The following is a 16,324-nucleotide window of genomic DNA, read 5'->3' as shown; positions in this document are numbered from 1 at the left end:
ACCAGCATGGTGAGCATGTGATTACCAGCAGGGTGAGCATCCCTGCATGTGATTACCAGCATGGTGAGCATCCCTGCACTGCATGTGATTACCAGCATGGTGAGCATCCCTGTATGTGATTACCAGCATGGTGAGCATCCCTGCATGTCATTACCAGCATGGTGAGCATCCCTGCACTGCATGTGATTACCAGCATGGTGAGCATCCCTGCATGTGATTACCAGCATGGTGAGCATGTGATTACCAGCAGGGTGAGCATCCCTGCATGTCATTACTAGCATGGTGAGCATCCCTGCATGTGATTACCAGCATGGTGAGCATCCCTGCACTGCATGTGATTACCAGCATGGTGAGCATCCCTGCATGTGATTACCAGCATGGTGAGCATCCCTGCACTTCATGTGATTACCAGCATGGTGAGCATCCCTGCATGTCATTACCAGCATGGTGAGCATCCCTGCACTGCATGTGATTACCAGCATGGTGAGCATCCCTGCATGTCATTACCAGCAATGTGAGCATCCCTGCATGTGATTTCCAGCATGGTGAGCATCCCTGCATGTCATTACCAGCATGAGCACTTAAGCGGTGAGCATCCCTGCATGTGATTGCAAGCATTAGCACTTAAGCGGTGAACATCCGTGCATGTGATTGCAAGCATGAGCACTTAAGCGGTCCGCATCCCTGCATGTGATTGCAAGCATGAGCACTTAAGCGGTGAGCATCCTTGCATGAGTTTACCAGCATGGTGAGCATGGGATTACCAGCATGGTGAGCATCCCTGCATGTGATTACCAGCATGGTGAGCATGTGATTACCAGCATGGTGAGCATCCCTGCACTGCATGTGATTACCAGCATGGTGAGCATCCCTGCATGTGATTACCAGCATGGTGAGCATCCCTGCATGTGATTATCAGCATGAGAACTTAAGCGGTGAGCATCCCTGCATGTGATTGCAAGCATGAGCACTTAAGCGGTGAGCATCCGTGCATGAGTTTACCAGCATGGTGAGCATGTGATTACCAGCATGGTGAGCATCCCTGCATGTGATTACCAGCATGGTGAGCATCCCTGCACTGCATGTGATTACCAGCATGGTGAGCATCCCTGCATGTGATAAACCAGCATGGTGAGCATCCCTGCATGTGATTACCAGCATGGTGAGCATCCCTGCACTGCATGTGATTACCAGCATGGTGAGCATCCCTGCATGTGATTACCAGCATGGTGAGCATCCCTGCATGTGATTACCAGCATGGTGAGCATCCCTGCATGTGATTACCAGCATGGTGAGCATCCCTGCACTGCATGTGATTACCAGCATGGTGAGCATCCCTGCATGTGATTACCAGCATGGTGAGCATCCTGCACTGCATGTGATTAGCAGCATGGTGAGCATCCCTGCACTGCATGTGATTACCAGCATGGTGAGCATGTGATTACCAGCAGGGTTAGCATCCCTGCATGTGATTACCAGCATGGTGGGCATCCCTGCATGTCATTACCAGCATGGTGAGCATCCCTGCACTGCATGTGATTACCAGCATGGTGAGCATCCCTGCATGTCATTACAGGCATGGTGAGCATCCCTGCACTGCATGTGATTACCAGCATGGTGAGCATCCCTGCACTGCATGTGATTACCAGCATGGTGAGCATCCCTGCATGTGATTACCAGCATGGTGAGCATCCCTGCATGTGATTACCAGCGTGGTGAGCATCCCTGCATGTGATTACCAGCATGGTGAGCATCCATGCATGTTATTACCATCATGGTGAGCATGTGATTACCAGCATGGTGAGCATGTGATTACCAGCATGGTGAGCATCCCTGCACTGCATGTGATTACCAGAATGGTGGGCATGTGATTACCAGCATGTTGAGCATCCCTGCATGTGATTACCAGCATGGTGAGCATCCTGCACTGCATGTGATTAGCAGCATGGTGAGCATCCCTGCACTGCATGTGATTACCAGCATGGTGAGCATGTGATTACCAGCAGGGTGAGCATCCCTGCATGTGATTACCAGCATGGTGAGCATCCCTGCATGTGATTACCAGCATGGTGAGCATCCCTGCATGTGATTACCAGCATGGTGAGCATCCCTGCATGTCATTACCAGCATGGTGAGCATCCCTGCACTGCATGTCATTACCAGCATGGTGAGCATCCCTGCATGTGATTACCAGCATGGTGAGCATCCCTGCATTTGATTACCAGCATGGTGAGCATCCCTGCATGTGATTACCAGCATGGTGAGCATGTGATTACCAGCAGGGTGAGCATCCCTGCATGTGATTACCAGCATGGTGAGCATCCCTGCACTGCATGTGATTACCAGCATGGTGAGCATCCCTGCATGTGATTACCAGCATGGTGAGCATCCCTGCATGCCCTGCATGTCATTACCAGCATGGTGAGCATCCCTGCATGTGATTACCAGCATGGTGAGCATCCCTGCATGCCCTGCATGTCATTACCAGCATGGTGAGCATCCCTGCATGTGATTGCCAGCATGGTGAGCATCCCTGCATGTCATTACCAGCATGGTGAGCATCCCTGCATGTCATTACCAGCATGGTGAGCATCCCTGCACTGCATGTGATTACCAGCATGGTGAGCATCCCTGCATGTGATTACCAGCATGGTGAGCATCCCTGCACTGCATGTGATTACCAGCATGGTGAGCATCCCTGCATGTGATTACCAGCATGGTGAGCATGTGATTACCAGCATGGTGAGCATCCCTACATGTGATTACCAGCATGGTGAGCATGTGATTACCAGCAGGGTGAGCATCCTTGCACTGCATGTGATTACCAGCATGGTGAGCATGTGATTACCAGCATGGTGAGCATCCCTGCATGTGATTACCAGCATGGTGAGCATGTGATTACCAGCATGGTGAGCATCCCTGCATGTGATTACCAGCATGAGCACTTAAGCGGTGAGCATCCCTGCATGTGATTGCAAGCATTAGCACATAAGTGGTGAGCATCCCTGCATGTGATTGCAAGCATTAGCACTTAAGTGGTGAGCATCCCTGCATGTGATTACCAGCATGGTGAGCATCCCTGCACTGCATGTGATTACCAGCATGGTGAGCATCCCTGCATGTGATTACCAGCATGGTGAGCATCCCTGCATGTGATTACCAGCATGAGCACTTAAGCGGTGAGCATCCCTGCATGAGTTTACCAGCATGGTGAGCATCCCTGCACTGCATGTGATTACCAGCATGGTGAGCATCCCTGCATGTGATTACCAGCATGGTGAGCATCCCTGCATGTGATTGCAAGCATGAGCACTTAAGCGGTGAGCATCCCTGCATGAGTTTACCAGCATGGTGAGCATCCCTGCATGTAATTACCACCATGGTGAGCATCCCTGCATGTGATTACCAGCATGGTGAGCATCCCTGCATGTGATTACCAGCATGGTGAGCATCCCTGCATGTGATTAGCAGCATGGTGAGCATCCCTGCATGTGATTACCAGCATGGTGAGCATCACTGCATGTGATTACCAGCATGGTGAGCATGTGATTACCAGCATGGTGAGCATCCCTGCATGTGATTGCCAGCATGGTGAGCATCCCTGCACTGCATGTGATTACCAGCATGGTGAGCATCCCTGCATGTGATAAGCAGCATGGTGAGCATCCCTGCATGTGATTACCAGCATGGTGAGCATCCCTGCACTGCATTTGATTACCAGCATGGTGAGCATCCCTGCATGTGATTGCCAGCATGGTGAGCATCCCTGCATGTGATTACCAGCATGAGCACTTAAGCGGTGAGCATCCCTGCATGTGATTGCAAGCATTAGCACATAAGTGGTGAGCATCCCTGCATGTGATTGCAAGCATTAGCACTTAAGCAGTGAGCATCTGTGCATGTGATTGCAAGCATTAGCACTTAAGTGGTGAGCATCCCTGCATGTGATTACCAGCATGGTGAGCATCCCTGCATGTGAGTACCAGCATGGTGAGCATGTGATTACCAGCATGGTGAGCATCCCTGCATGTGATTACCAGCATGGTGAGCATGTGATTACCAGCATTGTGAGCATGTGATTGCCAGCATGGTGAGCATCCCTGCATGTGATTACCAGCATGGTGATTATGTGATTACCAGCATGGTGAGCATCCCTGCATGTGATTACCAGCATGGTGAGCATCCCTGCACTGCATGTGATTACCAGCATGGTGAGCATCCCTGCATGTGATTACCAGCATGGTGAGCATCCCTGCATGTGATTACCAGCATGGTGAGCATCGCTGCACTGCATGTGATTACCAGCATGGTGAGCATCCCTGCATGTGATTACCAGCATGGTGAGCATCCCTGCATGTGATTAGCAGCATGGTGAGCATCCCTGCATGTGATTACCAGCATGGTGAGCATGTGATTACCAGCATGGTGAGCATCCCTGCATGTGATTGCCAGCATGGTGAGCATCCCTGCACTGCATGTGATTACCAGCATGGTGAGCATCCCTGCATGTGATTACCAGCATGGTGAGCATCCCTGCATGTGATTAGCAGCATGGTGAGCATCCCTGCATGTGATTACCAGCATGGTGAGCATGTGATTACCAGCATGGTGAGCATCCCTGCATGTGATTGCCAGCATGGTGAGCATCCCTGCACTGCATGTGATTACCAGCATGGTGAGCACCCCTGCATGTGATTAGCAGCATGGTGAGCATCCCTGCATGTGATTACCAGCATGGTGAGCATCCCTGCATGTGATTACCAGCATGGTGAGCATGTGATTACCAGCATGGTGAGCATCCCTGCATGTGATTACCAGCATGAGCACTTAAGCGGTGAGCATCCCTGCATGTGATTGCAAGCATTAGCACATAAGTGGTGAGCATCCCTGCATGTGATTGCAAGCATTAGCACTTAAGTGGTGAGCATCCCTGCATGTGATTACCAGCATGGTGAGCATCCCTGCACTGCATGTGATTACCAGCATGGTGAGCATCCCTGCATGTGATTACCAGCATGGTGAGCATCCCTGCATGTGATTACCAGCATGAGCACTTAAGCGGTGAGCATCCCTGCATGAGTTTACCAGCATGGTGAGCATCCCTGCACTGCATGTGATTACCAGCATGGTGAGCATCCCTGCATGTGATTACCAGCATGGTGAGCATCCCTGCATGTGATTACCAGCATGAGCACTTAAGCGGTGAGCATCCCTGCATGAGTTTACCAGCATGGTGAGCATCCCTGCACTGCATGTGATTACCAGCATGGTGAGCATCCCTGCATGTGATTACCAGCATGGTGAGCATCCCTGCATGTGATTGCAAGCATGAGCACTTAAGCGGTGAGCATCCCTGCATGAGTTTACCAGCATGGTGAGCATCCCTGCATGTGATTACCAGCATGGTGAGCATCCCTGCATGTGATTACCAGCATGGTGAGCATCCCTGCATGTGATTACCAGCATGGTGAGCATCCCTGCATGTGATTACCAGCATGGTGAGCATCCCTGCATGTGATTACCAGCATGGTGAGCATCCCTGCATGTGATTACCAGCATGGTGAGCATCCGTGCACTGCATGTGATTACCAGCAGGGTGAGCATCCCTGCATGTGATTACCAGCATGGTGAGCATCCCTGCACTGCATGTGATTACCAGCATGGTGAGCATCCCTGCATGTCATTACCAGCATGGTGAGCATCCCTGCATGTGATTGCCAGCATGGTGAGCATCCCTGCATGTCATTACCAGCATGGTGAGCACCCCTGCATGTCATTACCAGCATGGTGAGCATCCCTGCACTGCATGTGATTACCAGCATGGTGAGCATCCCTGCATGTGATTACCAGCATGGTGAGCATCCCTGCACTGCATGTGATTACCAGCATGGTGAGCATCTCTGCATGTGATTGCCAGCATGGTGAGCATGTGATTACCAGCATGGTGAGCATCCCTGCATGTGATTACCAGCATGGAGAGCATGTGATTACCAGCAGGGTGAGCATCCCTGCACTGCATGTGATTACCAGCATGGTGAGCATCCCTGCATGTGATTACCAGCATGGTGAGCATGTGATTACCAGCATGGTGAGCATCCCTGCATGTGATTACCAGCATGGTGAGCATGTGATTACCAGCAGGGTGAGCATCCCTGCACTGCATGTGATTACCAGCATGGTGAGCATCCCTGCATGTGATTACCAGCATGGTGAGCATGTGATTACCAGCACGGTGAGCATCCCTGCATGTGATTACCAGCATGGTGAGCATCCCTGCACTGCATGTGATTACCAGCATGGTGAGCATCTCTGCATGTGATTACCAGTATGGTGAGCATGTGATTACCAGCATGGTGAGCATCCCTGCATGTGATTACCAGCATGGTGATCATGTGATTACCAGCAGGGTGAGCATCCCTGCACTGCATGTGATTACCAGCATGGTGAGCATCCCTGCATGTGATTACCAGCATGGTGACCATGTGATTTCCAGCAGGGTGAGCATCCCTGCACTGCATGTGATTACCAGCATGGTGAGCATCCCTGCATGTGATTACCAGCATGGTGAGCATCTGATTACCAGCATGGTGAGCATCCCTGCATGTGATTACCAGCATGGTGAGCATCCCTGCATGTGATTACCAGCATGGTGAGCATCCCTGCACTGCATGTGATTACCAGCATGGTAAGCATCCCTGCATGTGATTACCAGCATGGTGAGCATCCCTGCATGTGATTACCAGCATGGTGAGCATGTGATTACCAGCATGGTGAGCATGTGATTACCAGCATGGTGAGCATCCCTGCATGTGATTAACAGCATGGTGAGCATCCCTGCATGTGATTACCAGCATGGTGAGCATCCCTGCATGTGATTACCAGCATGGTGAGCATGTGATTACCAGCATGGTGAGCATCCCTGCATGTGATTACCAGCATGGTGAGTGTGATGCCGGAAATGCATCTGAGGGACAGGGCCTCTGAATCCTTGTCCTTTTTCTGTTTTTACCGTGTGTTCTGTCATGTTTTCTGCCCAGGAGTCCATGAGGGACTCCTGGCAGTGCAGCTCTCTTTTGGTTTGGTGAACAGACCCATGGGATACCCTTATGGCACCCATGGGTAGGGGTACAACCCTGTGCCCCTAGTGTATGTTTTTGGGCACCTGTGGGTGGCCCACAGAGCAGGGTATGGGCTGGTGGCAGCTCCATGCTGAATTTGACAGGTGCTCTGGGTGTCCTCCATTTTGGGATACCCAGGCCCTGCCATTGGAATCAGTTGATTCCTGATAGGAAACAAGATGGCCCCTGTGGCCTCTTGCTTTCTATTGCCTGTTATCTTGTTTTTCCCAAAGTCCTGGGAAGCCCTGACTCTGTCCCTTCCCCCTGACTGGCTGTTGGGTGGAAGTTCCATATATGGTGTTGTTGTAAAGGCCCAGCTAGACTGACTGGAGCCTTCCCAGTGACTGTATGTTATGGGTACCTCCTGTGGGTGGGACCTGGGTGAATGGAGTGTGTGACCAATATACACTCCTTGTTGTGGTTGTCTGGTTTCTGGCATGAGAGACAAAGACTGAGACAGCCCTGCCCGAAACTGGCCTGAATGCAGTGTGTAGTGTTGAATGGCTGGGTACTTGTCCCAATCCACATTCCTTGTTGTGAGTGTCTGAAAGGGAGGAGTGTGGCCTGAATGCACTGTGTGCCTGATTGGCTGACTGACTGCATGAATGCCCTTCTGTGTGATTGGCTGCTGTGTGTGTGCCAGCAGTGTGGATGAGAGACAGAATAGTATATCTGGGGACCTCTCACCACTGGAAATTGTTCAGAAGCATTCAGAAGCTGAGTCTCCACTCAAGAGTAACTGGATTTGCTGATCCTCGACGTCCAGCTGGAAGAAGAAGACTTGCTGTGGCATTTGCTTCGACGGAACTGAAGGTTGTCGAAATCGTCGAGGACTGACCCGAGAGAGGACCTGGTAAGGCGCCCTCTTCCCGTGCTCCGAGGGACCATCGAGCACCGCTGAATCTTCGCCGAAGCGCCCTGGAAGTCAGACCCTCGAAAGGCTGCCGACCCGAGACGGGACCGCCGAGGAGATCGAAGTGAAGCACCCGGACCTCGACGCTGTCGAAGTCCATTGCCGTCGACCAGGGTTCGCAGGTCTGTGTAACCGCTGGAGGCCCGTCGAAGTTGTGTTGCCCAGCCGTGGGAACCACTTGACGCCGTGCCGCCGACGACCGGAGCCGTCCGCTCCTTGCCTAAGAACATTTGACTCGAAGGACTCCCTCGTCCGCACCGTCGACCGCTTTTGCCCTGCCGGAGAAAGTCGAGGACGACCAACGCGCCGAGGAGAATCCGCCGGTGGGTTTCCCGCCACCTCACGATCCCAAAGACTCGAGCGACTCGACGCCCTTGCTGGGCTCCCGTCTCTACAATCTTTGCGGTCCAGAACTATTGTCATCGAGGTGCCCCGCACACCTCCGCCTTGCAGGACGCCGACGCCCCGACGCCGACGAGCACCGCTCGGACGAAGCTGCCGCCTCTTCGACATCGTTCTACCTCGTTTGTCGACGGACGTTCGACGCCCCGTGCCTCCCGCTTGAAAGGGAAGGCATTCAAGAAGGGCCGTCGATTCCCCGTCGCCGAACCCCGAGGTCTTCGACGTTTCTCTACGCCTCTCGACGATCCGTGACTCCTGCTTAAAAGGGGGTCATTCAAGAAGGATCTGTCGACGCCTCTTCGAAGAACTCGACTCCACCAGGTACATTGGGGGGGTAAAAACATTATAGGAGAGAAATAGACTATTGAACAATATACGGACTGGGCTGGTGTTATATCTCTTTATTTTACAGGTTGCCCAGGTGGGGGGATCTCCACACAGAACTGTGTCCAGTGGTAGGGGCCAGTATTCTGCCTATTGTTTCAACCCTCTGTTATCTCTCCTCTCTCTATTGCTGGTTTCCTTCTTATTGATCTGTGTGCCATTTTAACAGTATTGTGAATGCACTTTAATGAGGTCTAATATTAGTGGTACCACTTTAGAATTGTAGATATTTACCATTGCTGATTTTCCTGAGCACAAAGTGCGTTATTGTGATAAGTGTACATAACCCTTGAATATTAATTATATAAAGACTGTGTTTTCAGTAATACAGTGTGTGGACATTCCTTTGTGGGGGCTTGGGGATACACTGTACTTAAGAACCAGCCTGCATCACCTCCTGAGAAGCTAGGCCTTGATTGCTCGTCCATCGCTACCGTAATCGAGAATCTTGGCTGGGGTCTTCTGTGCCTCTCCTCTACCATATAGAGAGCGGAAGTACAGACCCCCCCACCGGTCTTGACAAGCTGGTGGCAGCGGTGGGATGCTTATGGTTTTAAGACTCAGTGTATAACCGTGCCACTTACAAAATATCCGCACTTTTATTAGATTAAGGTTCGGGTGTGTTCCGAATAACTGCATTACAAGCAATGGAGTCCATTGCAAATGGTAAATTGACTCGGATGAGCTTAGAGGCTCTCCAGAGTGCTTGTGAAGCCAGGGAGTTAGACTTTGTGGATAAGTCTAGGGCTGAGCTGATAGCTGCCCTGGTGGATTACCAGACTGATGGTGAAACTCTTGATGAAGTGGGGGATGCAACCAGTGAGGACTCTGCCCCTGGGGTTGTCACTGAATCTGTTTCTGGGAATGCCACCATTCCTGCTGCCTCTGTTCCAAACCCCAGCAATTCCATGGAACTTGAGTTATTAAGGATGAAATTGGCCTTTGAATATCGCAAGTTGGAAATAGAAGCTGAGCTTAAGAAAGAGGAGCTGGCACAGCAAGTGGAACTCAAGAATAGGGATCTTGCGCTCAAAGAAAAGGACACTGAATGTCAGAGAATCCAGTTAGAGAAAGCTCGAGTGGAGACTTCAGCTAGACCAATTGAGAGTGGCAGGTCCCCAGCCACCAAGTTTATGAAAGATTTGGTTGGTGTGTTTGTGGAGGGTTCAGATATCCTCCAATGGATTGAAGCGTTTGAAATGGCTTGTGCAATTCATGATGTAGATAAAAGAGATTGGGCTAAGTGTTTGTTAAGCAGAGTGCCTCAAACTGGATATGACTGTATTCTGAAGCTGAGTGTGGAAGAAAGGGGTCAGTATGAGTGTATGAAGTCTGCTTTGATTGCCAAGTTTGGCAAGACACCTACCCAATACCTTAAAAGGTTCAGGGATTTTAAGAAGAGAGAGAATGTGTCTTGGGTTGACTGGGTGAGTACTGCGCACATGAACATGATGGGGTGGATTGATGGTTACAAGGTGAAAACTTTTGTTGAGTTGTCCCACCTCTTGTTTTTTGAGCATTTTTCTGAAGCCTGTTCACCAGAGCTGCGTCAGTATGTGGCTGACCAGAACATTTTGGACCCCTTTAAGCTGGCTAGGTTGGCTGACAAGTGGGTCTCCCACCGGGTGTCCCCTAAGGACTCCAGTGGGAAGGACAAGGACAAAGAAAAGGGGGCCTCTCAGAAAGCTGAGGAGTCCCAAAAGCAGTCACAGTCGGGTAAACCAAAACCTTCCTCTCCTAAGACCCAACAATCTAGTGGGGATAAGTCCTCTGTGGGTGGGAATAAGAGTAGTGGTCCACCTGCTGCAAAGCAGGTTCCCAGTGGTTCCAGTACCGTACCCCGCACTCCTGGCACTTGTTGGGATTGTGGGGCTCTGGATCACAAAAGGGGTGACCCCAAGTGTAAAGGTAAGGCACTTGGAGTACAGGCTGTCAGCCTGACCTACCCTTACCCCGTGTCTGAGGTGGAGGCCACTGTCCTCCCCTCCTCTACAGGAATCACATTTGGTGCTCCGGTAGAGATTTCCTTAGTGTCCCTTGGGGCCTGGGACCAGTACGCAGAAGTACTGGCGACTATCCCACAGAACACCCGTAGGTTTTTGAGAAGTGTCCTCTTGAATGGCCAGCCTTCTACTGGTTTGAGAGACACTGGGGCAAGCATGACAGTGGTGGACAGGACCCTGCTCAAGCCAGAGGACTATGTAGGTGCTCCTCTGAGAACCACCAGGTTAGCTGGTGGGCCTCCCAAATTATCGCCTGTAGCCCTAGTCACACTCATGATTGGAGACAAGACAGCAAAGCTTCCTGTCCTGGTTCAGGACAATGTCCCTGCTAACATTCTGTTAGGAAATGATCTAGTAGAGTTGGGGTTGATCTCGGATGGTCTTCCCATGACTGCTGCTGCAGTCACTAGGTCACAGGTGACACCGGGTCAGGCTGTGAGTCCGGTACCCGAGCCAAAGGCGAGGCCTAAGGCAAGAAGAAGGAAGACCAAGAAGGCCACCTCTGTGGGGGGAACACCATCTCTTCCTGCTGTTCCGACAGCACCCATTGGGATCCATGCTCCGGACGGGCTGGGTCCAGTGGAAAACCCAAACTCAACTCCTGTGGGAGAAGATACAGAAGACTCTCCTGTGGGAGAGGTTCTCAACCCGGAGGATCATCCCGACCTTCAATGCTTGTTAGCTGAAGGGGGACCCTCCCGGGCAGACTTCTGTAAGGGACAGAGAGAGTGCCACTCTCTCGAGGGACTGAGGAAACAGGCCCTATCCCAGGCACAAGGAGAAGTGCCTAAGACATTCCGGATTTATTGGGAGGGTGAGCTCCTTGTTAGTGAGCCCACTAAGCCTGAACCTGGTGCCCGCAAGAGGTTGGTGGTACCCCAGGTTTACAGGCCCTTCCTACTGCAGTTGGCGCATGAGGTGCCCTTGGCTGGTCATCTTGGGACCAAGAAGACTAAGCAGAGGCTCTCTGCCCATTTCTACTGGCCACGGATGGGAGTAGAGGTGGAGTCCCACTGCAGGACCTGCCCAACTTGTCAGTTGTCTGGCAAGACTGGAGGCAGGGTCATTGCCCCACTGCAGCCATTACCAGTGGTTGGCACACCATTTGAGAGGGTGGGCATCGACATCGTCGGTCCCCTTGACCCTCCCACTTCAGGTGGACATCGGTTCATCCTGGTCTTGGTAGATCATGCCACCAGGTACCCTGAGGCAATACCCCTTCGGACTGTTACTGCCAAGGTGGTTGCCAGGGCTCTCCTGGGCATTTTCACCCGTGTTGGATTCCCCAAGGAGGTTGTCTCTGACCGAGGATCCAACTTCATGTCTAGTTACATGAAAACCATGTGGAAAGAGTGCGGGGTAACCTACAAGTTCTCCACCTCTTACCACCCCCAGACCAATGGTCTGGTTGAGAGATTTAACAAAACTCTCAAGGGCATGCTAGGTGCTTTGGAAGAGCCCCTAAGGAGGAAATGGGATCTCCTCCTGCCATGCCTGCTGTTTGCTTACAGAGAGGTACCTCAAGAGGGTGTTGGTTTCAGCCCCTTTGAGTTACTCTTTGGACATCCCGTGAGGGGGCCCCTCGCCTTGATCCGAGAAGGCTTGGAAGCCACCCCTCCAGGTCCCGCCAAGCAAGTGGGGGACTATGTGTTAGGCCTCAGGCGGAGGATGACACAAATGATGGGTCAGGCAACAGCAAATCTCAAGGCCAGCCAGGAATTGAATAAGTACTGGCATGACCTGAAAGCTTCGCAAGTGGATTGGACTCCGGGACAGGAAATCCTTGTGATGGAGCCTACCAAGCCTAGAGCTTTGGCAGACAAGTGGACTGGACCCTTCAGGATCATCTCCAAGATGGGCGAAGTCAATTATCTGGTGGACATGGGAGCCTCTGGGGTAGCCCCCCAGGTATTCCATGTCAACAGGCTCAAGCCTTTCCACAGGCGAGCAGAGGTCTCATGTCTCTTGCTAGCTTCAGGGCAAGAAGAGGATGAGAGTGAGCCCCTTCCTGATTTGCTGCATAGCAACCCTCAGGATGGCTCAGTGGAGGGAGTACAACTCTCTCCCGATTTGACAACAGAGCAGCAGAGGGCCTGCCGGGCTTTGCTCCAGCAGTATGCCCCTCTGTTTTCACTGACACCGGGCCTTACACCGTGGTGTAAGCACGAAATTGACACTGGTGACAGTGTGCCTGTCAAAAGCAGGAGCTATCGTATGTCAGATACCGTCAAAAACCACATCCAGGCTGAGGTCGCCAAGATGTTGGATCTGGGTGTTATTGAACCCTCCACCAGTCCCTGGTCCAGTCCAGTGGTCCTTGTCCCCAAGGCAAGTTCCCCGGCGGGTACCAAGGATTGGAGGTTCTGTGTGGACTACCGAGGAGTCAATGCCGTCACCAAAACTGACGCGCACCCATTGCCCAGGGCTGATGAGCTCGTGGACACTATAGGTGCTGCCAAATTTGTGAGCACCTTTGACCTTACCTCAGGCTATTGGCAAATAGCTCTGACGGACCATGCCAAGGAAAAGACGGCATTCTCCACACCTGAGGGACTCTACCAGTTTAGGGTCATGCCCTTTGGGTTGAAGAATGCCCCTGCCACCTTCCAGAGATTGGTCAACCATGCGCTCAGTGGGCTGGAAGCCTTTTGTGTGGCTTACTTAGACGACATTGCCGTCTACAGTTCCACCTGGGAAGAGCATTTGACACATCTGGATAAGGTGTTGCAGGCCTTGAAAAGGGCTAACCTCACTATCAAGGCCACCAAGTGCCAGATAGCTCAGGGGAAAGTTACCTATCTTGGTCATGAGGTAGGAGGGGGTCAAATCCAACCTCTCTCCAGTAAAGTACAGGACGTACAGAACTGGGAGACTCCCACTACTCAAACCCAGGTGAGAGCCTTTTTGGGCCTCACTGGGTACTATCGCAATTTCATGGCAGACTATGGAACCATAGCTGCACCCCTGACAGCTCTAACTTCACCCAAACAGCCTAGGAAGGTTAATTGGACTGAAGACTGTCAGAGGGCCTTTGATGGCTTGAAAGAAAGTCTGTGTAGGGCACCTGTGTTGAGTGCGCCTGACTACAGCCGACCCTTTATCGTCCAGACGGATGCCTGCGACACCGGAATTGGAGCTGTCTTGTCCCAGTTAGATGACAAAGGGAGAGAACATCCTATCATATTCATCAGTAGACAACTCAAGGGTAGAGAACTTAGGTGGGCTACTGTTGAAAAGGAATGTTTTAGTATAGTTTGGAGCCTTAGGCGTTTTAGGCCCTACCTTACGGGGTCCACCTTCAAGGTCCAAACAGATCATAAGCCCCTGAAGTGGCTTATGCAGATGAAGGGTGAGAATCCGAAATTGCTCAGGTGGTCGATTAGCCTACAAGGGCTAGACTTCACCATAGAGCACAGACCAGGGAAGAGTCACGATAATGCAGATGGCCTTTCCAGAAGGTATGTTGACCGTCTGGATGAGGGTGTCTATCCCGTGGGAGATTAGGCACCCTCCACCTCAGTCTGGGGGGGGCGACTGTGATGCCGGAAATGCATCTGAGGGACAGGGCCTCTGAATCCTTGTCCTTTTTCTGTTTTTACCGTGTGTTCTGTCATGTTTTCTGCCCAGGAGTCCATGAGGGACTCCTGGCAGTGCAGCTCTCTTTTGGTTTGGTGAACAGACCCATGGGATACCCTTATGGCACCCATGGGTAGGGGTACAACCCTGTGCCCCTAGTGTATGTTTTTGGGCACCTGTGGGTGGCCCACAGAGCAGGGTATGGGCTGGTGGCAGCTCCATGCTGAATTTGACAGGTGCTCTGGGTGTCCTCCATTTTGGGATACCCAGGCCCTGCCATTGGAATCAGTTGATTCCTGATAGGAAACAAGATGGCCCCTGTGGCCTCTTGCTTTCTATTGCCTGTTATCTTGTTTTTCCCAAAGTCCTGGGAAGCCCTGACTCTGTCCCTTCCCCCTGACTGGCTGTTGGGTGGAAGTTCCATATATGGTGTTGTTGTAAAGGCCCAGCTAGACTGACTGGAGCCTTCCCAGTGACTGTATGTTATGGGTACCTCCTGTGGGTGGGACCTGGGTGAATGGAGTGTGTGACCAATATACACTCCTTGTTGTGGTTGTCTGGTTTCTGGCATGAGAGACAAAGACTGAGACAGCCCTGCCCGAAACTGGCCTGAATGCAGTGTGTAGTGTTGAATGGCTGGGTACTTGTCCCAATCCACATTCCTTGTTGTGAGTGTCTGAAAGGGAGGAGTGTGGCCTGAATGCACTGTGTGCCTGATTGGCTGACTGACTGCATGAATGCCCTTCTGTGTGATTGGCTGCTGTGTGTGTGCCAGCAGTGTGGATGAGAGACAGAATAGTATATCTGGGGACCTCTCACCACTGGAAATTGTTCAGAAGCATTCAGAAGCTGAGTCTCCACTCAAGAGTAACTGGATTTGCTGATCCTCGACGTCCAGCTGGAAGAAGAAGACTTGCTGTGGCATTTGCTTCGACGGAACTGAAGGTTGTCGAAATCGTCGAGGACTGACCCGAGAGAGGACCTGGTAAGGCGCCCTCTTCCCGTGCTCCGAGGGACCATCGAGCACCGCTGAATCTTCGCCGAAGCGCCCTGGAAGTCAGACCCTCGAAAGGCTGCCGACCCGAGACGGGACCGCCGAGGAGATCGAAGTGAAGCACCCGGACCTCGACGCTGTCGAAGTCCATTGCCGTCGACCAGGGTTCGCAGGTCTGTGTAACCGCTGGAGGCCCGTCGAAGTTGTGTTGCCCAGCCGTGGGAACCACTTGACGCCGTGCCGCCGACGACCGGAGCCGTCCGCTCCTTGCCTAAGAACATTTGACTCGAAGGACTCCCTCGTCCGCACCGTCGACCGCTTTTGCCCTGCCGGAGAAAGTCGAGGACGACCAACGCGCCGAGGAGAATCCGCCGGTGGGTTTCCCGCCACCTCACGATCCCAAAGACTCGAGCGACTCGACGCCCTTGCTGGGCTCCCGTCTCTACAATCTTTGCGGTCCAGAACTATTGTCATCGAGGTGCCCCGCACACCTCCGCCTTGCAGGACGCCGACGCCCCGACGCCGACGAGCACCGCTCGGACGAAGCTGCCGCCTCTTCGACATCGTTCTACCTCGTTTGTCGACGGACGTTCGACGCCCCGTGCCTCCCGCTTGAAAGGGAAGGCATTCAAGAAGGGCCGTCGATTCCCCGTCGCCGAACCCCGAGGTCTTCGACGTTTCTCTACGCCTCTCGACGATCCGTGACTCCTGCTTAAAAGGGGGTCATTCAAGAAGGATCTGTCGACGCCTCTTCGAAGAACTCGACTCCACCAGGTACATTGGGGGGGTAAAAACATTATAGGAGAGAAATAGACTATTGAACAATATACGGACTGGGCTGGTGTTATATCTCTTTATTTTACAGGTTGCCCAGGTGGGGGGATCTCCACACAGAACTGTGTCCAGTGGTAGGGGCCAGTATTCTGCCTATTGT

This window comes from Ambystoma mexicanum, chromosome 2q (assembly GCF_040938575.1).
Source record: "Ambystoma mexicanum isolate Mex_15411 chromosome 2q, UKY_AmexF1_1, whole genome shotgun sequence".
In the NCBI taxonomy this organism is placed as follows: Eukaryota; Metazoa; Chordata; class Amphibia; order Caudata; family Ambystomatidae; genus Ambystoma; species Ambystoma mexicanum.
This window is presented reverse-complemented; position numbering follows the sequence as displayed.